General features: G+C 40.8%; 2 non-coding genes across 2 annotated transcripts; both read right to left on the reverse strand.

Annotated features, from left to right (window-relative positions):
• Nucleotides 1-1,810: 1,810 nt before the first annotated feature.
• On the reverse strand, nucleotides 1,811-1,965 carry LOC133667711 (5.8S ribosomal RNA). Its single transcript, XR_009833324.1, has one exon. It is a non-coding gene; the product is annotated as a 5.8S ribosomal RNA (ribosomal RNA).
• A 1,544-nt stretch (nucleotides 1,966-3,509) lies between these two features.
• On the reverse strand, nucleotides 3,510-5,429 carry LOC133667778 (small subunit ribosomal RNA). The gene has a single exon (XR_009833381.1). It is a non-coding gene; the product is annotated as a small subunit ribosomal RNA (ribosomal RNA).
• Nucleotides 5,430-12,500: the final 7,071 nt, after the last annotated feature.

The raw sequence follows: 12,500 nt of genomic DNA on the forward strand, positions 1-12,500 counted from the left end.
TAATTAAATTCGAATAGAAGGAGGAAAAAGGAAAAAAAAATAAAAATTCGAAATGGAAGAAGAATTTTTCCCTTGCGTCTTCGCTAGATATCTCTCCTTTCTTTTTCGTATTACAAATACTTTTCCCCTTCTTTTTTCTCTCCCATGTATATTATTGGTACGTATCCTTGCATCGATACATAAAGAGACATCGACTCTCATCGTTCGAAATTTCAGGCAGGCGGGAAATTCTCGTATGGACAACGGTCGGGTCGGCTCGATGTGGAGGCACTGTATCATCCCCATCAATCGTTATGCTCGCACATCCCGATCTCGATTGTACCAACGAGTAACTTTTTATTTACGTCCCGACGCAAAATCCCAATGAGTCGAACTTACTCTCTTTTTTTTTATTTGTACGATGAAGTTACAGCCAGAGAGAAAAAAATAAAAAGAAGGTAATGAAAGAAAAGAGTATTATTGCGAAGAAGAAGAAGAATATTTCCTTTTTTTGCAATCGTAGTGTTTTAAATATGCACCGCACCATAGTGCCAATTATCGTATGTCGTATTCATGTTCGAGTCCAGACTCACGCAAGATGTCCGAATATCGGTTTTGTTTTAACGCCCGTCCTCTATTTTAGCTTCCGTTGACAATTCCAGCGGTTCCTACTTGTTAAAACCTCCGTCGTTTTCTCATCTGTACAGAGATCGAAATCACCGATACACGCCTTCGAAGCTCAACCCGATTATAATACCCTGATCCATCAAAGACGATGAACAGGCCGGGGATGGTACGTCGAGGCGTGCACGAGTCTCTTTACTGCTGTACAGAGAAAAGAGAAAAAAACAAAATGAGGCAAAGTGAAACTCACGCAAGGAAAAATATCACGAGCCGTTTCCGGGGACTGGACGACCGACATGGACATGCGGTCCGGCGATAGACAACGAAAAAGGCATGGGATGACCAACACTAGATTCAGGAAATTTCTCTTCCTCTGCGCGGAGATGCCATAATTTGTCGTCTCGAAAAGGAAAAAGAAAAACGAAAGAAAAGCCTCGCCAAAGAGAATCGTACTCGTCCTCATCTTACGTATCCTATTATCTCCGTGGAGTCTTCGATCTCTGGTACGAAAACGTATCGCTTAAGGACTCGCGTGCACGTTGATGTGACGGTCCAGCGGATAGTTCCGACAGAGTATGACACACACGAAGGAACGGAGTGGGTATTCCGATTCCTGGGGCTCTTCTCTCTCTCTCTTTTCTTTAACAATCTCGACGAACGGCAATCATCACGCGCCATCAAGGGATCTCTCTTCCCTCCTCTCTCGATATTAAACTCCCATATTTTATCCTTTCTCACAGTATCGCAGAAATATTAATTTCAGACGACGTTAGGGGCGCGGTATGTAATCGTGATCCAAAGACGGACGAATCGAAGCAGTGGCGGGTACGAAATAACGTTGAAAACGAGCACGAAGCGGTGAAACACGGGCGGTCATCCGTTACGTAAAACGGACGACTCACGACACCGAGAACACTCACGCAGGTCCGTGACATTTTTCATTGTTACATACCACACGCTAGCACATGCATTTCGATTCTGTAGTCTCGGTCACGACCGCGACGAACGCCAACGAACGTCCAACAATCGCTCGTACGTCGCGCATCTTCCTCCTTGTAACTTGTCCTTTCCTCGATTTTTGACACCCGACTCGGAAACGTTCGATTTTAAAGAACGACGGCGGGGATTACAAAAAGAGAGAGAAAAAAAGGATCAAATGTACGAAGAGTAACGATACGCAACGCAAGCAGTATTTGGGTTACGTGAACGACCCTCAGCCAGGCGTGGTCCAGGAATTGTATCCGTGGACCGCAATGTGCGTTCGAAATGTCGATGTTCATGTGTCCTGCAGTTCACACGTTGACGCGCAATTAGCTGCGTTCTTCATCGACCCACGAGCCAAGTGATCCACCGTTCAGGGTAATCGTATTTTTCTTTTTATTTTTTATATTAAGGAAACGACGAGGATACCCCGATACTGAATCCTTTTTTTTTTTTAAACCGTCGCTCAACCTGGAGAGAACGACTCTTCTTCGAAGCATGGTCGCAGAGCCCATACGCTTAAAAAAATTCGATATTGAAAACTATAATTCGTTCAGGTATATATTGCATTCTCGATAAAATTCGATGGGATACGAATTTCGGTTGGCCTCGAGCGGTCTTACCTCCCAATTTCCGAAGCGAATATCCGCTAACGGTACGGGTGTCCGACTCACGACACGATGGCCTCTCTGTATAACCGAACATAATTCGATATTCCCCTCTGAACGAACAACGTTTCAACTTTTAAATAAGAAGCGATAAAATCGGGCTCACGTCGACGCGATGCATCTTGGTTTCGCCGTTCTTGGTTTCGTCGGTTTAAAGCTTACAACGACGACGACCATCACACCATCCACCCATGGGTAGGAAGCACGATTCGAGAATGATTATAGCGTATAAGAGAAAAGAGGTCGAACTGGTATCCATCGAAGAGAACGTCGCGAAACAAAGTTCGACGGCGGCTCGTCCATCCTTCGATTTCGTTTTACTATCGACGCGCTACTTGTCCTTACCGCTTTTTCGATTATCATTATCTCGACAGCTTCGTTCGATCCCAAAGTCTTGGTGTGCGGTCCTCGTCCATCTCCCGTTTTATAACGGGAGCTCAGGCAACGAAAATAAAAAAAGAGAAAGGAGGTACAGAAATGTGAATTTGGTACTTTTCTTGCACGTATCTATATACATACACATACGCAACGCACGCATATACGTTCATAAAGACGGCGGGTCTATTTAAAAAAGACCTCACGCAAGCGCCTTATTGTGTTGTCAAGCCATTTGTCATTTTATTTTTGTGTTTTCAATATATTTCAGTAGGGACGTAATGTTATTAAAGCGGCGGGTCATTTAAAAATTCGACCTCACGCAAGCGCTTTTTTCCTTTTTTATCATTTTGTATATACCATTATGCATATACATACGTGATACGTACACGTACGTGCAAACCGTACCTTTATAAATCTTTATTAAAAATATACATCATCGAGACGGCGGATCGCGTCCGTATATGCATCCGTAAACGCACACACGACGACGACGATCTCACGCAAGCGTCCCTTTGTATCTTTTTGCGTACCATAACGACATTCATCTCGTCGAGACGGCGGGTCCGTTTATTCGATAAATAGACCTTCACGCAAGCGTCTCTTCGAGCTTATTTATCGTTATTCCCTCTCTCTTCGTGTCGAATTTTCGTGTCTGGTAAGAAAAAAATTCGAAAATGATCGAAATCAACGGATACAACGGACGGAAGGGATTTCTTTTTCTTTCCCTCCTCACGTAAGCCATCGTTCCGTGATTTCATTATTCGTTCGATGTACAAAGTACATTTTGGTATTTGGTAATGGAATCGAAATTCCATTTTATCCTTCTCCTTGTTTATCTCTCTTTTTGTTACGCATTCTCTTTTTGTATGTTTCATTCGTTAATGATCCTTCCGCAGGTTCACCTACGGAAACCTTGTTACGACTTTTACTTCCTCTAAATGATCAAGTTTGGTCATCTTCCCGGTAACATCGGCAATGCCGAGACATTGGCCGCGCACCAGTCCGAAGACCTCACTAAATCATTCAATCGGTAGTAGCGACGGGCGGTGTGTACAAAGGGCAGGGACGTAATCAACGCGAGCTTATGACTCGCGCTTACTGGGAATTCCTCGTTCATGGGGAATAATTGCAAGCCCCAATCCCTAGCACGAAGGAGGTTCAGCGGGTTACCCGGGCCTTTCGGCCAGGGAAAACACGCTGATTCCTTCAGTGTAGCGCGCGTGCGGCCCAGAACATCTAAGGGCATCACAGACCTGTTATTGCTCAATCTCGTGCGGCTAGAAGCCGCCTGTTCCTCTAAGAAGATTTGTTTGTACGTTGGTAGTAAAAACCCACCGACCGAAGCCGAGGGCCTTCGAGATACCATAAGTTACGTCTATTTAGCAGGCTAGAGTCTCGTTCGTTATCGGAATTAACCAGACAAATCGCTCCACCAACTAAGAACGGCCATGCACCACCACCCACCGAATCAAGAAAGAGCTATCAATCTGTCAATCCTTCCGGTGTCCGGGCCTGGTGAGGTTTCCCGTGTTGAGTCAAATTAAGCCGCAGGCTCCACTCCTGGTGGTGCCCTTCCGTCAATTCCTTTAAGTTTCAGCTTTGCAACCATACTTCCCCCGGAACCCAAAAGCTTTGGTTTCCCGGAAGCTGCCCGCCGAGTCATCGGAGGAACTTCGGCGGATCGCTGGCTGGCATCGTTTATGGTTAGAACTAGGGCGGTATCTGATCGCCTTCGAACCTCTAACTTTCGTTCTTGATTAATGAAAACATTTTTGGCAAATGCTTTCGCTTCTGTCCGTCTTGCGACGATCCAAGAATTTCACCTCTAACGTCGCAATACGAATGCCCCCATCTGTCCCTATTAATCATTACCTCGGGGTTCCGAAAACCAACAAAATAGAACCGAGGTCCTATTCCATTATTCCATGCACACAGTATTCAGGCAAAGGTAGCCTGCTTTAAGCACTCTAATTTTTCAAAGTAAACGTATCGGCCCACCTCGACACTCAGTGAAGAGCACCGCGATGGGATATTAGTTGGACCGCCCACAAGGAGCTAAGCCCACCGATAGGACGTACCACATAATGCCAGTTAAACACCGCGAGCGGTGAACCGACACTGTGACACACAGATTCAACTACGAGCTTTTTAACCGCAACAACTTTAATATACGCTATTGGAGCTGGAATTACCGCGGCTGCTGGCACCAGACTTGCCCTCAATTGGTCCTCGTTAAAGGATTTAAAGTGTACTCATTCCGATTACGGGGCCTCGGATGAGTCCCGTATCGTTATTTTTCGTCACTACCTCCCGTGCCGGGAGTGGGTAATTTGCGCGCCTGCTGCCTTCCTTGGATGTGGTAGCTGTTTCTCAGGCTCCCTCTCCGGAATCGAACCCTGATTCCCCGTTACCCGTTACAACCATGGTAGGCGCAGAACCTACCATCGACAGTTGATAAGGCAGACATTTGAAAGATGCGTCGCCGGTGCTAGATGACCATGCGATCAGCACAAAGTTATTCAGAGTCACCAAAACAAACGATGGACGAACGGACGAGCCGTCCGCCACCGATTGGTTTTGATCTAATAAAAGCATTCCTCCCATCTCTGAGAGGAATTCTGTTTGCATGTATTAGCTCTAGAATTACCACAGTTATCCAAGTAAATGTGTCCACGATCTAATGAACCATAACTGATTTAATGAGCCATTCGCGGTTTCACCTTAATTCGGCATGTACTGAGACATGCATGGCTTAATCTTTGAGACAAGCATATGACTACTGGCAGGATCAACCAGGGATCTTAGTTTATTATTAATATATTTTGCCAATTTTGACATATATATATTTTTCGTCGTCAGTGCCCCCTCACCGATCGACTACAATAGGTCTTTATAAATATTCGAGCACGTATCAAGCATGCTAAACATTTGGTAACCTTTTGAAAAAATTTAATTTCATAAAGCGCGTAATATAAATTCACGCTGAGGCATATCCCAATGTAATATCAGCACTTCCACAATATGCCCCGTTCATTCACAATTTCAAGAATCATACTTCACAATATCATATATATAAAAATTATAATATAATATTGTGTTTTATTTAACAACGTGGTGTTACAATAACATCGCACGTCGTTTCTTTTCTCTCACTTTTACAAACTCAAAGCTCATCATACGAAACGTGTCGTATTGCAAGCCACCAAGAACTATTCGACACGCCCGTACGCCCTAGGGATTTATATATCCTTAGGTGTTAGAAAGGCCCGATCGCTCGAGGCTAAAAGTTGATGCTCAGTCGTACAAGTACACATGGCAAAAGCCATACATACAGGTCACCAGCGTCCCCCTATAGGTCGCTTTGCCGCTCAAGAGCCATTCGGTCATAGACACCGACTCGCGGCTATGCAGTGTGGAGAAAGATCGGTAAGAACCGGACAGAAACAGTCGAGAAAGTATTTCCCGAGGAGCGGTGTACCGTATCTCGACCGAGATCGTAGAACGGACACGCGCCCGACGCTGCTCCGCCCGGCCGCACCGGACCGTCGCTTCTCTTACAGTAACCGAACGGCCGGCCACCATGTCGGCGCCGACCGGGCTAATGCACGGCCGCTTATGGTGCAAAACCGCTGTAGCGACAGACCGAGCGGAGGGTACGCTGGAACTTAGACTTCGATCGATGATCATTATCATTATACAAATTGGTAAAAAAAATTACAAATATATTAACAGGATGGTATAAATGAAAGGTCAATAATAGATTTTTCAAAAAAATTAAATTTTTTTTTTCTCGATAAGAAAAGTTACGAAAAATTAATTTTTAATAAAGGAACAAAAAAAATTAACAATATAAAAAATTGCAAAGGATAAATATAAATTGATTAATGAAAAAAAACATACCAGTTATAACGTTATTTTTCGAGAAATTAAGAAAAAATGCCCGAGTCATGTCGGTTCGGTGGCCCGACCGTACGCGCAAAGTCCCCGGTCATGTCGGTTCGCCCGTTCTATATATATCGCTCAGAGTAAAAAAAAATTATAAGTATATTAACATGACGGTATAAATGAAAGGTCAATATTATATTTTTCAAAAAAATTAAATTTTTTTCTCGATAAGAAAAGTTACGAAAAATCAATTTTTGATGAAAGAACAGAAAAAATTAAGAATATAAAAAATTGCGAAGGATAAATATAAATTGATTAATGAAAAAAAAACATACCAGTTATAAGGTTATTTTTCGAGAAATTAAGAGAAAAACACCCGAGTCACGTCGGTTCGACCATAGCTCGATCGTACGCGCAAAGTCCCCGGTCATGTCGGTTCGCCCGTCCTGCGCGTATAGCGCAAAGTCCCCGGTCATGTCGGTTCGCCCGTCCTACGCGTATGGCGCAAAGTCCCCGGTCATGTCGGTTCGCCCGTTCTATATATATATCGTTCAGAGTTCCCCGGTAAAAAAAAATTATAATTTATATTAACATGACGGTATAAATGAAAGGTCAATATTATATTTTTTCAAAAAAATTAAATTTTTTTTTTCTCAATAAGAAAAGTTACGAAAAATCAATTTTTGATGAAAGAACAGAAAAAATTAAGAATATAAAAAATTGCGAAGGATAAATATAAATTGATTAATGAAAAAAACATACCAGTTATAAGGTTATTTTTCGAGAAATTAAGAAAAAACACCCGAGTCACGTCGGTTCGACCATAGCTCGATCGTACGCGCAAAGTCCCCGGTCATGTCGGTTCGCCCGTCTTACGCGTATGGCGCAAAGTCCCCGGTCATGTCGGTTCGCCCGTCTTACGCGTATGGCGCAAAGTCCCCGGTCATGTCGGTTCGCCCGTTCTATATATATCGCTCAGAGTAAAAAAATTATAAGTATATTAACATGACGGTATAAATGAAAGGTCAATATTATAATTTTTCAAAAAAATTAAATTTTTTTTTTCTCGATAAGAAAAGTTACGAAAAATCAATTTTTGATGAAAGAACAGAAAAAATTAAGAATATAAAAAATTGCGAAGGATAAATATAAATTGATTAATGAAAAAAAAACATACCAGTTATAAGGTTATTTTTCGAGAAATTAAGAGAAAAACACCCGAGTCACGTCGGTTCGACCATAGCTCGATCGTACGCGCAAAGTCCCCGGTCATGTCGGTTCGCCCGTCCTGCGCGTATAGCGCAAAGTCCCCGGTCATGTCGGTTCGCCCGTCCTACGCGTATGGCGCAAAGTCCCCGGTCATGTCGGTTCGCCCGTTCTATATATATATCGTTCAGAGTTCCCCGGTAAAAAAATTATAATTTATATTAACATGACGGTATAAATGAAAGGTCAATATTATATTTTTTCAAAAAAATTAAATTTTTTTTTTCTCAATAAGAAAAGTTACGAAAAATCAATTTTTGATGAAAGAACAGAAAAAATTAAGAATATAAAAAATTGCGAAGGATAAATATAAATTGATTAATGAAAAAAAAACATACCAGTTATAAGGTTATTTTTCGAGAAATTAAGAAAAAACACCCGAGTCACGTCGGTTCGACCATAGCTCGATCGTACGCGCAAAGTCCCCGGTCATGTCGGTTCGCCCGTCTTACGCGTATGGCGCAAAGTCCCCGGTCATGTCGGTTCGCCCGTCTTACGCGTATGGCGCAAAGTCCCCGGTCATGTCGGTTCGCCCGTTCTATATATATCGCTCAGAGTAAAAAAAAATTATAAGTATATTAACATGACGGTATAAATGAAAGGTCAATATTATATTTTTTCAAAAAAATTAAATTTTTTTTTTCTCGATAAGAAAAGTTACGAAAAATCAATTTTTGATGAAAGAACAGAAAAAATTAAGAATATAAAAAATTGCGAAGGATAAATATAAATTGATTAATGAAAAAAAAACATACCAGTTATAAGGTTATTTTTCGAGAAATTAAGAGAAAAACACCCGAGTCACGTCGGTTCGACCATAGCTCGATCGTACGCGCAAAGTCCCCGGTCATGTCGGTTCGCCCGTCCTGCGCGTATAGCGCAAAGTCCCCGGTCATGTCGGTTCGCCCGTCCTACGCGTATGGCGCAAAGTCCCCGGTCATGTCGGTTCGCCCGTTCTATATATATATCGTTCAGAGTTCCCCGGTAAAAAAAAATTATAATTTATATTAACATGACGGTATAAATGAAAGGTCAATATTATATTTTTTCAAAAAAATTAAATTTTTTTTTCTCGATAAGAAAAGTTACGAAAAATCAATTTTTGATGAAAGAACAGAAAAAATTAAGAATATAAAAAATTGCGAAGGATAAATATAAATTGATTAATGAAAAAAAAACATACCAGTTATAAGGTTATTTTTCGAGAAATTAAGAAAAAAACACCCGAGTCACGTCGGTTCGACCATAGCTCGATCGTACGCGCAAAGTCCCCGGTCATGTCGGTTCGCCCGTCTTACGCGTATGGCGCAAAGTCCCCGGTCATGTCGGTTCGCCCGTCTTACGCGTATGGCGCAAAGTTCCCGGTCATGTCGGTTCGCCCGTCCTGCGCGTATAGCGCAAAGTCCCCGGTCATGTCGGTTCGCCCGTCCTACGCGTATGGCGCAAAGTCCCCGGTCATGTCGGTTCGCCCGTTCTATATATATATCGTTCAGAGTTCCCCGGTAAAAAAAAATTATAATTTATATTAACATGACGGTATAAATGAAAGGTCAATATTATATTTTTTCAAAAAAATTAAATTTTTTTTTTCTCAATAAGAAAAGTTACGAAAAATCAATTTTTGATGAAAGAACAGAAAAAATTAAGAATATAAAAAATTGCGAAGGATAAATATAAATTGATTAATGAAAAAAAAACATACCAGTTATAAGGTTATTTTTCGAGAAATTAAGAAAAAAACACCCGAGTCACGTCGGTTCGACCATAGCTCGATCGTACGCGCAAAGTCCCCGGTCATGTCGGTTCGCCCGTCTTACGCGTATGGCGCAAAGTCCCCGGTCATGTCGGTTCGCCCGTCCTGCGCGTATAGCGCAAAGTCCCCGGTCATGTCGGTTCGCCCGTCCTACGCGTATGGCGCAAAGTCCCCGGTCATGTCGGTTCGCCCGTTCTATATATATATCGTTCAGAGTTCCCCGGTAAAAAAATTATAATTTATATTAACATGACGGTATAATATAAATGAAAGGTCAATATTATATTTTTTCAAAAAAATTAAATTTTTTTTTTCTCAATAAGAAAAGTTACGAAAAATCAATTTCTGATGAAAGAACAGAAAAAATTAAGAATATAAAAAATTGCGAAGGATAAATATAAATTGATTAATGAAAAAAAAACATACCAGTTATAAGGTTATTTTTCGAGAAATTAAGAAAAAAACACCCGAGTCACGTCGGTTCGACCATAGCTCGATCGTACGCGCAAAGTCCCCGGTCATGTCGGTTCGCCCGTCTTACGCGTATGGCGCAAAGTCCCCGGTCATGTCGGTTCGCCCGTCCTGCGCGTATAGCGCAAAGTCCCCGGTCATGTCGGTTCGCCCGTCCTACGCGTATGGCGCAAAGTCCCCGGTCATGTCGGTTCGCCCGTTCTATATATATATCGTTCAGAGTTCCCCGGTAAAAAAGAATTATAATTTATATTAACATGACGGTATAAATGAAAGGTCAATATTATATTTTTCAAAAAAATTAAATTTTTTTTTTCTCAATAAGAAAAGTTACGAAAAATCAATTTCTGATGAAAGAACAGAAAAAATTAACAATATAAAAAATTGCGAAGGATAAATATAAATTGATTAATGAAAAAAAAACATACCAGTTATAAGGTTATTTTTCGAGAAATTAAAAAAAAACACCCGAGTCACGTCGGTTCGACCATAGCTCGATCGTACGCGCAAAGTCCCCGGTCATGTCGGTTCGCCCGTCTTACGCGTATGGCGCAAAGTCCCCGGTCATGTCGGTTCGCCCGTTCTATATATATATCGTTCAGAGTTCCCCGGTAAAGAAAAATTATAATTTATATTAACATGACGGTATAAATGAAAGGTCAATATTATATTTTTCAAAAAAATTAAATTTTTTTCTCGATAAGAAAAGTTACGAAAAATCAATTTTTGATGAAGGAACAGAAAAAATTAACAATATAAAAAATTGCGAAGGATAAATATAAATTGATTAATGAAAAAAAAAACATACCAGTTATAAGGTTATTTTTCGAGAAATTAAGAAAAAAACACCCGAGTCACGTCGGTTCGACCATAGCTCGATCGTACGCGCAAAGTCCCCGGTCATGTCGGTTCGCCCGTCCTACGCGTATAGCGCAAAGTCCCCGATCATGTCGGTTCGCCCGTTCTATATATATCGCTCAGAGTAAAAAAATTATAAGTATATTAACATGACGGTATAAATGAAAGGTCAATGATAGATTTTTCAAAAAAATAATTTTTTTTTTTCTCGATAAGAAAAGTTACGAAAAATCAATTTTTGATGAAAGAACAGAAAAAATTAAGAATATAAAAAATTGCGAAGGATAAATATAAATTGATTAATGAAAGAAAAACATACCAGTTATTATGTTATTTCTCGAGAAATTAAAAAGAAATTATCCGAGTTATGTCGGTTCGCCCGTCCTACGCGTATGGCGCAAAGTCTCCCGGTCATGTCGGTTCCCTCGTTCTGTACATATCGCTCAGAGTACCCCGGAAGAAAAAATTATAAATATATTAACATGACGGTATAAATTAAAGTTCAATAATAGATTTTTACAAGAAAATTAAATTTTTTTTTTCTCGATAAGAAAAGTTATGAAAAATCTGTTTTTGATGAAAGAAAAGAAAAAATTGACAATATAAGAAATTGCGAATGATAAATATAAATTGATTAATGAAAAAAAACAAGTACAAGTTATAAAGTTATTTCTCGAGAAATTAAGAAGAAAATATCCGAGTCATGTCGATTCGGTAGTACGACCGTACGCTCAAAGTCCCCCGGTCAGGTCGGTTCGCCCGTTCTACGCGTATCGCGCAAAGTCCTCCGATCAAGTCGGTTCGCTCGTTCTATACGTATCCCTCCAACATCCATGATATTTAGATATTTTTCCCGCAATATAGGTTTAACGTTTCGAGTGATAATTCTTCTGTTCTGTAATCTTACAATCTAAGAAGCTTGTATCTGCCCATTATTATCATTGTTTGCTTACAGTTACTATGTGTTGGTCGTGAAAAATCCTTTATTGCTACTATTTTGATATTACTATTATTACTATTTCCCCCCCCCCCCCTTTTTTAAATAGTATAGCGTACTCGCATATAATATTTTTATTAATACAATTATTTCATGTTTTAGACATTAATTCGTCTTATATTTTATATCTATTATGAATATTCATAAATATTTACATTCCCTTCCTTTTTCTCCCCCTTCCCGTTCTTTCTCCTTTCCAACTCTACTCTCCTCCGGGATTTTCTATCACTAGAAATATATTTTCGTTATTTTTATTAGTTACTCCAATACAATATTATAATTACATTTGTTTCGTTTTTCTATATTAATTTCACTATACCATACGTAACGATTCAACGATGTTACGTTCTGTCTATTTTCTAATAACATCGATTTTTCGTTTCAATGACCTCGGTCACATCGCTTCGTTGCATCCGTTTCGTTTGCGGCAATTTCCCCGGTCATGTCGCTTCGGCGCTATCATACCGTTCGCGACTATTTCCCCGGTCACGTCGCTTCGGCGCTATCCTACCGTTCGCGACTATTTCCCCGGTCACGTCGCTTCGGCGCTATCATACCGTTCGCGACGATTTCCCCGGTCACGTCGCTTCGGCGTTATCCTACCGTTCGCGACTATTTCCCCGGTCACGTCGCTTCGGCG

Source organism: Apis cerana, unplaced genomic scaffold (assembly GCF_029169275.1).
Source record: "Apis cerana isolate GH-2021 unplaced genomic scaffold, AcerK_1.0 scaffold3_AcerK, whole genome shotgun sequence".
NCBI lineage: Eukaryota > Metazoa > Arthropoda > Insecta > Hymenoptera > Apidae > Apis > Apis cerana.